The following is a 12503-nucleotide window of genomic DNA, read 5'->3' as shown; positions in this document are numbered from 1 at the left end:
AGAACGCACTGTAAACCGGCGGAAATGTGACACCTATCCGGTCGAATGAATCACGTTTCTCGTCTGTGCCCGTGTGTGGATGCGCCGTCACCTAGGACAAAGGCTGCTCGGAACGTGCACCGTGCCACGGACGTGCAGCGCCGGGTGCGGGCAGCGGCCTATCGTGCTGTGGGGGCCGTCCACGCGGCCTTCCGCGGTGAGGCACTGGGTCCACGTCACTGCCGACCTCCCGCCCCGCCTGATAATGGGTGTCTTCGCCGGCGGCGGCAGGAACTTCCAAAGGATAGCGACGCGTGTCGCAAGTTCAGAATGGTGTTACAGTGATGTGAGGGGCTCGATAGTGAATTCACGTTGACGGCTCACCCCGAACTTGGCCCGTTCTGAACTCGACGGAACACGTGTGGCGCGCGCGTTCTGCGCCGACCAACCACTGACGGCAACCACGTGGCCTCTGCACAGACAGCTGCTGCCCACGTGCCAACCCGAGCGCCTGCAGCGTCCACGCCGCGCCGAGCCGCTGCTGGCCTCCGACACGAAGGCTGGCCGAGGAGGGAAACTACACATCGCACCCCCCTCAGGTTTACTGGTGGATTGACCCAGTGGGTAGCCCGTCAAAAACTGAACACAGATCCAGCACGAAAACAGGAAGAACGTCTACTGAAAGGTACTGGCAGAAGTAAAGTTGTGAGGACGGGACGTGAGTCGTGCTTGGGTAGCTCAACTGGTAGAGCACTTGCCCACGAAAGGCAAAGGTCCCGAGTTCGAGTCTCGGTCCGGTACACAGTTTTAATCTGCCAGGAAGTTTCATACAGGGTGGCTCACGAAATGTGTTACCATTTTGTTTTTGAATATAAACTTTATTGTTAATACAATCTGAAAGGAACGTATACTACAATGAAGAGCCGTCCATGGAAATTTGTTCTAATTCAGCACATGCTCAACATGTCCACCATTTCGTTTCCTAACTTCCTTCAAACGAACACTCAAGTTAGTGATTACCCTACGGCACATGTCTTCCGTAATTTCACTGCAAGCTTGAAGAATAAGTCTTCTGAGCTCCATTAAATCACGTGGACGTTTCGAGAAATTTTTTTCCTTTAGGTACCCCCAAAGAAAAAAGTCACATGGATTGAGGTCTGGAGTATTGGGGGGCCAGTTTTGTCAGTCATTGAAGCGCCCTGGAAACCTGAGTGAAATGATCCGCATGTCGAAATGCTCGTGTAAAAACTCCAACAGAGTGTTTGCAGTATGTAGCCTTGCTCCATCTTGCATGAACCACTGCGTGTTGAAGGGCAAGGCAGTAGCAAGAAGCTGTGGAATGAAGCTATTGCGAAGCATGCTGAAATAACGCTCTCTGTTCACAATTTCTTCAAAGAAAAAGGGTCCAATAAATCCGTGACTGGAAATTGCTGCCCACGCTGTAATCCTCGGAGCATAATGTTGTCGTTCTTGAAGCAGTTGTGGGTTTTCAGTGGCCCAACAGCATACATATTTTTGTTTGCTAACCACACCGTCTAAATGAAAATGCGCCTCGTCTGAAAACCAAACGTTGTTGAGAGTTTCTTCCCTATCCTCCGCCCACTGAACAAACAGTAGTCTCTGCTGCTTGTGTTCTTCAGTGAGCTTCTGTGCACAGGTCATCTTGTATAGGTACATATGGAGGTCACTTTTAAGAATGCCTTGAACGGAGCGTCTGGATATTCCCAGTTGCACTGCTGCCTTTCTACACGATTTCCCGGGCTTCTCTGTACAGCAACTCGTACCGCTTCAGTATTCTCCGGTGAACAAACAGGGTTAGGCCGAGGTCGCTTCGCTTCCAGTACTGTTCCTTCCTGTACAAATTTATCGTACAACCTGTGGATGGTCTTCCTGCAAGGGACCCGTCGTATGTTAAACTGTTGTCGAAAACGCCTCTGAGTCACAACAGGGCTTTTCGTTTCATGAAAAAGTAACACAGTTGCCGATCGTTGCTGTTTCGTCAGTCTTCCATTGTCAGTCATTGCTGCTTACTAGTCTCCCAGCGGCAGTATCATGAATTACACGTCATTTCGTAACTCATTTGTTTTTCCAAGCTCTGCTGGTACTGCTGTAGAGATCCCAGCGGTATGTCTAATGAGTGCGTCGTAAACTGTGGAAGAGACAAATGGTAACACATTTCGTGCGCCAGCCTGTATCAGCGCACACTCCGCTGCAGAGTGAAAATCTCACTCTGGAAACATCTACTAAACTGTGAAAAAAGAACCTAAGGCGAAACAGAGGACGATCCAGGCTTCGGATGTGCAACATCGAGGGACCTGCAAGTTCTACGGTGTCCTGGTTGCGTGGTCACGCTGTTGGACTGTCAAGCTGGAGATCCTTGTTCATACCTCCCTTTTAAGCCCTTTTCTTTTCCACGAGTTTATGAACTGTCCGGTCGGTCATTGACGTGTCTGTTCTCCTTCCGTAGTCTTGGCAACTGTCATACCACTTAAACATGAATAGTGGGCAGTAAGAATATATTACGGTCGCAAGTAAATGTGATGAACAGTGAGAGCAGGCAAGATGCCGCCTACACCTCTCAGAGATGAAAACAACAAATAAACCGGTGTCAGGTGTGTTGCAATAAAGAAATTCAAGAGTCAAAATTTCCCAAACGGAACGCGACAGTCAAACATGTGGTAATTTTGTAGAACAAATAGGACGTACTTACGTCTGGAGGTCCCTTCGTTACACTTTGCTGTTCTAAACGGACGTTACACCGCTACACACACACACACATATCTCAACACAACGAACGGACCCGTCAATGGCCGGACGGACAGGTCATAGTTGCGTAAAAAAAAAAAAAAAAAAAAAAGTGCGAAGCTGATCTGAACACAGATCTCCCCTTTCGCAGTCCAACACGGTAACCACGTAACAACGACACCGTGCCAATCGAAAATGGTCGACCGTTCACTGTTTCTATTTTTCCTCCTTTTTCGTAGTTCAGTACACCTTCCTCCTTTTCTCGTGTTTGATCTGTGTTCAGTTTTTGACGGGCTTTCCACTGAGCCACCTTACCACTAAATCTGAGGTGGAGGTGGGGGCTGGGGGGGGGGGTGTTTTCCTTGTAAGGAGGTGCGTCATGTTCCACCATATGAAACATTCTCTGATCTGAATGACGTGGAACTAGTCAGTGTACAGGATATGTGCACATGATTAGTGTTAAAATTAATGAACACTATTACTTTTAGTCCTACTTGTGCAACTCTTTTTTAGTGGCTATCATTTTTTAAGTAGGAATTCGTCGATGGGAACAGAAGGAGTTCTCCAGATGAAATAATTTCAAATTAGATTTAAAATTTGCTTCGGTATCTATCAGATATTTTATGTTATTTCGCAAACGATCATAAAGTTTTGTTGCTGCATAATGAACATGTTTCTCAACCACCGACAGTTTTAATAATGTGCAAGAAAGGCCATTTTTCCCTTTAGCATTGTAGGTATGGAGATCACTCTTGTTTTCAAATTGTGGTGGATTATTTATGACGAATTTCACTAGCGAATATTGTGACGGCGCAGTTGAAATGCATTGCTCCACTACATGGCGTCCGTCGGTCAACACCTCATATTATTTTTACTGCTCACTTTTGTGTAATTAATACGTTCTTTCTAAGCGATGAGATACCACAGAAAATTATTCTGTAAGACATTATTGCGTGCAAATATGCAAAGTAGTTAGGAGGTATGTTTCCAGGATCAGTAGTTATACAAAGAGCGAAAGTAGCTGAACTCAGTTGTTTCAGAAGCTCGGTAATATGCCTCTTCCAGTTTAAGTTTTCAACAAAATGTACACCCCAAAAATTAAAGCATTCTACTCTACTTACCGACTCCCGCTCATGTGCTACATCAGCTGCTAGTATGACTGTACTTCTTGTACAGAACTGCACGTACTATGTTTTTTCAAAGTTTAGGGAGAGTCCATTTCCAGAGAACCACTGTTCTGTTTCTTTCTCCGTAATGGAATTTATCATAAAACACTAGTATCGTCTACAGAAAGCACCGATCGTGCTTGTTTAATGTGAAGTGGAACGTCATTCACATATATAAGGAATAGGAGTGGAATCCTGTGGGACTCCAATCACAAAAATTTTCTTTCTGCGACTGTCAGCACAACCTTCTTTTTGTTAAGTATGATTCAAAGCAGCTGTGCGTGAAACCATTAGTCCATAAAACTTGAGTTATTCCAAGAAAGAAACATGATTTAGATAATTAAACGCCTTAGAAGGATCACAAAAAGCACACATTGCCGATAAAATATTATTTAAGGCTTGTGGTATTTGATGAGTGAATGTCTAAATAGTATTGTCAGGCGAGCAATCCTTCTGGAATCCAGATTGTGATACGCTAAATAACTTCTTTCCATTTAAGTGAGCGACTACTCTTCAGTACGTCTCCTTCTCGAATATTTTCGAAAAAGATGTCAGGAAGGAAATTGGAATGATAGTTGTGTAAGTCTGTCTTGTCACATTCCTTACGATATTTTAATCTTTCTGGAAAGATTCCCTGTGCAATTGGTGCATTGGCTATATCACTAAGGGCATTACTCCTTAAGTAGAAACGTTTCAGAATTCTGTTTGAAATTCGATCAACCCCACATGAGCTTTTATTTTTTAGGATTTTTATAACTGTATTAGTTTCAGTGAAGGATGTTGGTGTTACTTCTAGCTACTCAAAGTTTTGTGGAATGACTTCTTCAACTGAATCATTTAATCCTATATTGGTTGTTACGTTTAGAAAGTGACTGTTAAAAGTACTTGCAACTTGTGAATTATCTACGATGGTGTTATAAGCTGAAGGAATGAATTAAAACTTGTACCACAGCCGAGACTTGAATTCTGGTCTCCTTGCTTACTAGGCAGGTGTGAATATCAGTCACAACATCGTCATTTATATTCATTCATTCGAATAACCTTTTTGGAGGGTACGACTTCTTCCATCATTCAAACGTGTCGTTCCTTTTCTTCCTGCGTCCACTTTCTTCCGTTTGCAGACCACTTTCTTTCCCGAAGTCCTACCTTTTGTGTTGCTTCTCTTCTGTTATTTATTCTGTCCATTCTCCTTCTTGTCTTTCTCATATATTTGTCAATTTCGGTGAGCCATGTGTTTGAATTTGTAGCTTTTTACTAAGTTGACGATCTGCTTGGTAAGTCTGCGACTATCCATTCAGTATATATGTGCAGTCTCCTTTCTCTCATTACATGAGTTAACTTTTCCATTTTCAAGTAGAGTTCTCCTTTTGATCTTAGTTTGTATCCACCATACTATTACTTCTAGTTCCTGTAACTCCCCCTCAACTTTTCCAGTTTTTCAGTGTCTTGTTCGTTTATGTGTGTGGACTACATACAGTGTTTCAGGCCTTACTGCTGTTTGATAGTGTCTTATTTCAAGGAGAAATTTTGTTTGTATATATGTTGTCTGTCATTTGGAAGGCCTTTTCCATTTTACGTATGTTTTTGATGGCTATCTTTTTCTTAGTGTGAGCGTTGTGTAGAGCCCGCTGACAGCGATGTGGAAGGCGTAGTATACCGTTAGCAGAGCCTGTTGTGTTGATGGTGCGAATGGAGCGCTCTAAAGTTATGGTGGTTCTCGCGTACGACTGTGAAGGTGTTCCCCTAACGCATTACGTTCCTCCACGGCAGACCGTCAATGCACAGTATTACTGTTCGTTTTTGAAGCATCACCTGCGACCAGCTTTGCCAAAGAAGCGGCGACACTTTCTGCGCAACCCACCCATCATTTCGCAGGACAATGCGCGGGCGCATACAGCTGTGGCTGCTCTGTTGGGTCGATGGGACTGGGAATTACTGTACAATCCACCATACTTCCCGAACTTAGTCCTTTTGACTTTGGTTTGATTTCGAAAATGAAGGAAGCATTCGCCTCAGAACTGTTCCAGAGATTCGACAGGAAGTAGACCGCTCCATTCGCACCATCAACAGAACAGCTACGCCTTCCATATCGCTGGCAACGGGTTCTATACAACGCTGGTGACTACTTTAAAGGAAAAGGTGCAAACATGTAACTGTTTTGTATCGGTTGTGAATAAGTAGTTACCACTATTTAAGTCGCAACGCTCGTATTTTGCTGTTGTCAGTGTTATTATATGCAGTCTTCTGTGTTTTTCGATCCATTAACTGTCAACTTGGTGGTGTGTAGTTCTTTAAACTATTTTTGAATGTTACATGAGAGTTTCTTAGGTTGTTCTGCTCAAAGTGTGACTCATTTGACGTTGGATGACCTTTTGTATGTTGTATTTCGATCTTTTTGAGACTCTTTTATGAATATTTCCTTGCTTCTATCATTTTTTCCTGTTCTTATCATTTTTATTTGAGTTCCAGATATTCCAGATTTGTTGTTTCTTTATCGTTAACTCTTCACAATCATCATTCCACCATGCATCTTTCCATTTCTTTTTAAGAGGCATAATTTCTTCTGCAGTCTCAATAATGACTTCTTGAAGGTATTTCGACCATTTAGGTATTCTAATGACGAGGTACTGAATACAGTTGGGGAGAAGAGGACTTCGTGGCACAACCTGACTAAAAGAACGAATCGATTGGTAGGTCATGTTCTGAGCCATCAAGGGATCACAAATTTAGTATGGGAGAAAAGCGTGGAGGGTGAAAATCGTAGAGGGAGACCAAGAGATGAATACACTAAGCAGATTCAGAAAGATGTAGGTGGCAGTAGTTACTCGGAGATGAAGAAGCTTGCACGGGATGGGGTAGCATGGGGAGATGCATCAAACCAATCTGTGGACTGAAGACCGCAGCAACAACAGGTATTCTTTCTTCCAATCACATTTTGTAACCATTTTCTCTAGATAACTTCTGCATGTCAAACTTTCTGGGTCGGTATTGGCTATTTTTTGTCAAAATATTGGTCTAACCTTGAGTTTAATGTAAGATGGATCGAGGTATGAAAGTAAACAGGCGCTTTTGCACTGGGTATCTCCATTGCAAAGTGCCTACATGTAGCGACGTGATAGTCATTTAATTTAATTTTATGGAATCTTGTACACTTACTGGCTGCCCTGTCTCCCGTATGAAAACACCGCATACCATTTTAATCTTATTGCCCGCATTATTTGTAACTGCCAGGACATGCTTACTCCCGGGAATTTTAGTGACTCTCCTTAAACGGAACAGTATTTTTAGGTATGCAAGTGATGTCGGATCTTGACTGACTCTGGCCTTCCTATAAATTTCTCTCTTCCACTTAAATGAGGTTTCAAACCCCTTAGTTATCCACGGCTCTCTTAAAAGCAACTTTCAAATATTGACACAGATTGACTCTCGAATAAATCGAATTTGACGTTAGGATGTCTTTCTACACGTATCTAACGCCTCACGAGCCGTTTTAGCATACTCTTAAGCGGTCATAATGCTTGGGCTTATTAGTGTGTGCAGATATTTTTAATAGCATTTTTCTTTTCAACGTGGTGAATAAATATCGACGTCTTTTGTGTACACGGCTGTTGTATTGTCTGTATGGATCACGGTGTTGATACTTGAAAGGTGAGAGACACTTATTTTTTCTTCAAGTGATGTATAGTTCCGTCTCTTGAAAGGAGGATTTCGTGCATTCCAGAGTTATTATTTGACTTGGATTTGCTTCATCGTCGAGACAAAACTGAGAGGTAGGAGAATAAGCAGCCGGTGAGCTCTGCTGAACGCACTATTAACAACTGCACGTTTCTGCTATACATCCGTGCCTTTGTCCTTTTCCTTCGTTCGTTACCCATGTCAGCACGTGACTCGGCACCGAACCAGTTAATAGCGGCCGTTCCTCGCGACCGCCTGCTGCCTGGACGGACCTCACAGCCTGTGGCAGCTGGCCGGCGCTGCCCGAGGCTCGAGCCGCCGCGTCGCAGAGGGCGGAGCGTGCGAGTCCAGCCCTGCGGCTGGAGAACACTCTCGCGTTATCGGCGGCGCAACAACAGCGGCGGCAGCAGCAGCAGCTGCTGCTGCTGGGCCGGAAGTGTCTGCAGAAGCGAAGGGAGGAAGCGAGGGCGGGGCAGGAGGCAGAGGGCGCGGCGGGGGGAGAGGGCCGGGGGCCAAGGGCCGAGGGCGTGGCCGCCGCCGCAGCCGGCGTCTCCGTCCACGTGGCCAAGACGGCGGCTCGCCCGGGGCCGCGCGCGCTGCGTGCGTTTTCTGCCCTACACCACCGACCGTAGCTGGCCATCGCGGGTGTGGGGTCGCCGTTCTGCAGTTACAAGGCTACCTGCAGTGGCGGCAAGCTCGGGAAATCACCACAGTGACTCACTTTTGTACGGGATAGGACGACGTGAAAATTGGCGCAGAGTAAAGAGAAGGAGAATACCGCAGAAGCTGCAAATATCTGGTAACAAAAACAGATAGCTCCGGTACAAGCTACAGAATACCAATGGCGAAGAGAGCGAGTAAAGCTTTGCTTGGGATAATATGGAATGATAATATTCCGCACGACTCTAAGAAAAGATTATTTCACAGCCTGACGGACCGGATATTTCTGTACAGAGCTGACAGGTGGCCTCAAACTACCAAAGTTAGGTACGAAATTACGACAGCACTACGTAAAAAGACGCCCGCAGTTAACGAGCCAAGACAAGATACGAAATGGCGAGGTATGGAGGCGAATGGAGACAAACGTGCTCCATCACAAAAACTTTGAGGAATAGAGCACTTTAGTGGTACGGGACGTACAGAGAATGACCGGCCACTGGTGGCCAAGGAAAATTTTAGACTGCGAGCCGTCCGGAAGGTGGTGGAGCGCAGGGCCAGCGTTAAAACGGAAGAAATACGTACAGGCAGAAACGGAAGATGGACGTCTAGGACGGATGAGTGGAACGAAAGAGAACTCTAGAGGTCGGAAACGGCTAACTCCTATAGCGAAACGCCGAAGGAAGGAATAAAGTGAGTTCGCGATTATTATGGATATATTCGTGTAATACAGAGTAAATATAATTTCTATGAAACATTTTAAAAATCAGGTAGGTATATGTCTAAACATAAAGTAGCAAATGTACAGTGGAAGAGAGCTTCTCACAATTTTATTTTGACAAGTTAGTTTGAAATACCGCAGACAGGACGCCAACGACCGTAGCCGCTGAAGAACGTGGCAATCCAGGCAGAGAAACCATATCGTGTGCACCACCTTGCCCGTTCCAGATCGGTAGCGAGTGTGCAAAGATTTTGGTATCAAGGTTTCCAAGACACCACCAGTTTGCAACAACATTGTGAAGTCGTACAAGAAATTCAGGCAGGATGGTTGGTTCTACGATGCAACACGTTCGGGATGACTGGCCGTGTCGGGAAGGACAGCAGGTAGTGGGAGGGACGTGGTGATGTCGATGTTGCCGTTTCCCACACAGCCCACCCGTCAGACTAGTGCAGAATTGCACGTCACTCGTCCAGCAGCGTGGAAAATCCTTAATAAGTAAAACTTTGAACATAGCTGCTAAGGTTCAGTGACCGTGTCAGAATTATATTAGAACAAATAAGCCCTCGGTCACAAATATTAAGTCAAAATTGACCAGGTTTCAACGCTGCTATGAGCGTCGTCTTCAGAATTAAACTAACTGTTCTCAACATATTAGGTATATAATACATTAATAAAATTAAAGTTTGTACTGACTGGAAAGAGGCGCAGTACTTACAAGTCGCATTTTAAAAAATCTCATCCGGAAAGGCGACGTCATGAATAGTTGTAAATAAGATGGCGAGCCGCTAAGGGCTGCTCGTACTTGAGTGAACAAGAGTTGCAACAAGACAATAAGTGATCGAGAGTCAAGCCGTACAAATTGCGGATCCTGCAACTTGTAAGCCATAACGACAAAGTACGCCACTTGCAATTTTGCATTGATGTACGGAAGCATCTTGAAACTCACGATTTCGCCAGAAAACTAGTCTCGAGTGACGAAGCCATTGTTTATATTTTCGGAAAGGTCAACTGAAACAACATACACGAATGGGAGAGAGAGAGGGAGGGATTCCATGTGCAACTGTTGGACAAGTCCGGGAGCCGGCCAGGATGACCGAGCGGTTCTAGGCGATTCAGTCTGGAACCACAGGACCGCTACGGTCGCAGGTTCGGATCCTGCCTCGGCCATGGATGTGTGTGATGTCCTTCGGTTAGTTAGCTTTAAGTAGTTCTACGTTCTAGGGGACTGATGACCTCAGAGCCATTTGAGCCATTTTTGAAAGTCTGGGATTCCGTAAAAGTTGTCGAGTCCTGTGCCGTTTCCAGCAAGACAGTCTCTGGGTCCTCCTTCTGCGCCAGAGGACTGTCAGTGGCATCTCCCACCTCGACCGGCTGCGTCTGCAGCCGGTGCCACAACCTGAAACAGCGTGGCGCTCCTGCCCTGCACGCCTGCACGGCCGCGTGTGCAACCCTCTGGCGCTAGTCGCGTGGCAAACGGCGGCTGCCGCGCCCGGCGCGCTGCCGTGTTTCTCTCCCGGGAGCGGCGTCCGTGTTCCGCCTCTGTCGCAAAACCTGCCGCACTGTGCTGTCGTACCGCCTCTCCTGATGTGCTGCATTGGGTATGGGCAGAACAGCAGCACCGATCAGACCCGTGTCGTGTAACGAAGGATGGACACGCAGGACATTCACTTAAAAAAAAGAACATGGGGGTTTGTCTTTCACTTGCTGTATCATGTGTTATTTTGCTCTTGGCCGTTTATTTGTACAAATCTTTGAACTGTTTCAGAGACTTTATAAATTATATAACGTAGAATGGGAAAACAAATATTTGGAAAGAAAAACTAAAAAAGAAGACACGCCACTACACACGAATCCGCATTTGTTTTACAAGTTTCTGCTGTCGTTTACGAGTTTGATTGTTTGTTATTTTAGATTAATTATTTGTGAAGTTAGCCAAAGGCCTTGCCGCAGTGGTAACACCGGTTCCCGTCAGATCACCGAAGTTAAGCGCTGTCGGGCTGAGCTAGCACTCGGATGGGTGACCGTACGGTCTGCCGAGCGCTGTTGGCAAGCGGGGTACACTCAGCTCTTGTGAGGCAAACAGAGAAGCTACTTGATTGAGAAGCAGCGGCTCCGGTCTCGGAAACTGACACATGCCCCTCCACATCCGCATCCAGTGACGCCTGTGGGTTAGGATGACACGGCGGCCGTTCGGTACCGTTGAGCCTTCGTGGCCTGTTCCGGAGGAGTTTAGTATTTTTTTTTTTCAATTTTTGAAATTATTTCCCAAAATATGACACATTTCTGAAGATATTTCTTTCACAGCCTTGCCACAAGTCCACTCACAGAAATGGGCACTCGTTTCAACACATCACTTAAATGACCATTCTGCCACCGAAACACCCGTCTAAACAACACAGCCAATTACGTACATCATGCAACACCCGCCCCTACAACTTTGAACGTTTCTGGCTCCCCGACTGAAATTTAATTTAAATTGATTTGTACACAGAGGGTTTAAATGTATCTGCCACATTACGAGAATAATAATTAAATAAACAATGGGAAATCAAGGGTCCGATAATATTATGAAAGGGATAGATACCATATAGAGCAGATGTTGAGCCTTTTTGACCGAAACCTTAGTAGTCTGACAGTCTTCCTGTTGGGCTGTACGTGAGTAGTACTCCATCCTTTTCATAATATTCTGCTTAAGAAGTCTACCTCGTTGCTGTATCTCTGTGGAAAATAATTAAATAAACCATGTTCATTATTTCTTAGCAATCGCGACGTTTCATACATTTACATATCTGAATAAATATTCCTTTTACTTATTTTTTGTAAATTGTAGAGGAAAACACCTCATGTGAAAGACTTTACAGCGGCCAGACTACTCGCAGGACGTATAATCAGTTAACGTAGCAACGAGAAATATTGCCACGTACCGACTATAAAAGGAGATGGACTGAAGAAATGACATCAGAACAACGCTAGTAATGTATAATTTGGTGACAGCCATTCCTATATGGGTTTGTATTTAAATGTGGGAGACTAAGGAAACACTTTGCGTTGATGTAATGCCACTCACTGGGTGCCTTTATTGGGTCTGCAACTGTGTTATTCGTATCGTAGAGGAACGTAATTAAATTGTACTTGATTGAAGAAATAAGAGATGACTACGAGTTTGACTTGGATGTGATGTGACAGTTCTTGCCTTCATACCCTCTGTGTGTTTGGTATACATCTTTTACGTATGTTGTCTTAACTGTATTAATACCTCTTTCATAATATATTGATTAATTAGGTTACAATCTGTTTCCGAACTTGAAGGTAGCACTGGAGATTGGGAGTTGATTTAATATTTCATAATCAGGTGCAAGGACTCGGTAAAACTTCGAGCCAGTCACACCTGGTGCAGCGAAAGAAGAAAAAAATGCCTCACCTTCAGATAGTATACATGTTATGAAATGCTGTAAGAACCAGCTACATAGACAGTTACATTTTCAGACTGATTACATTTAATGTTGGAGAATCTTAGCTTAAGTTTACCATGTTTGTATTTGTATCTCGTGTTCACTTCC

General features: G+C 44.8%; 1 protein-coding gene and 1 pseudogene across 1 annotated transcript in view; both read left to right on the top strand.

Moving 5' to 3' along the window:
• LOC126480807 (unc-112-related protein-like) overlaps window positions 1-12503 on the top strand; it is a 606017-nt gene that overhangs the window by 48306 nt on the left and 545208 nt on the right. The window lies entirely within an intron of this gene.
• LOC126482984 (5S ribosomal RNA) lies at window positions 10875-10992 on the top strand (annotated as a pseudogene).

Source organism: Schistocerca serialis, chromosome 5 (genome assembly GCF_023864345.2).
Source record: "Schistocerca serialis cubense isolate TAMUIC-IGC-003099 chromosome 5, iqSchSeri2.2, whole genome shotgun sequence".
Lineage (NCBI taxonomy): Eukaryota > Metazoa > Arthropoda > Insecta > Orthoptera > Acrididae > Schistocerca > Schistocerca serialis.
Note: the sequence above shows the minus strand (reverse complement) of the source record. Positions and strands in the feature narration are given on the sequence as shown.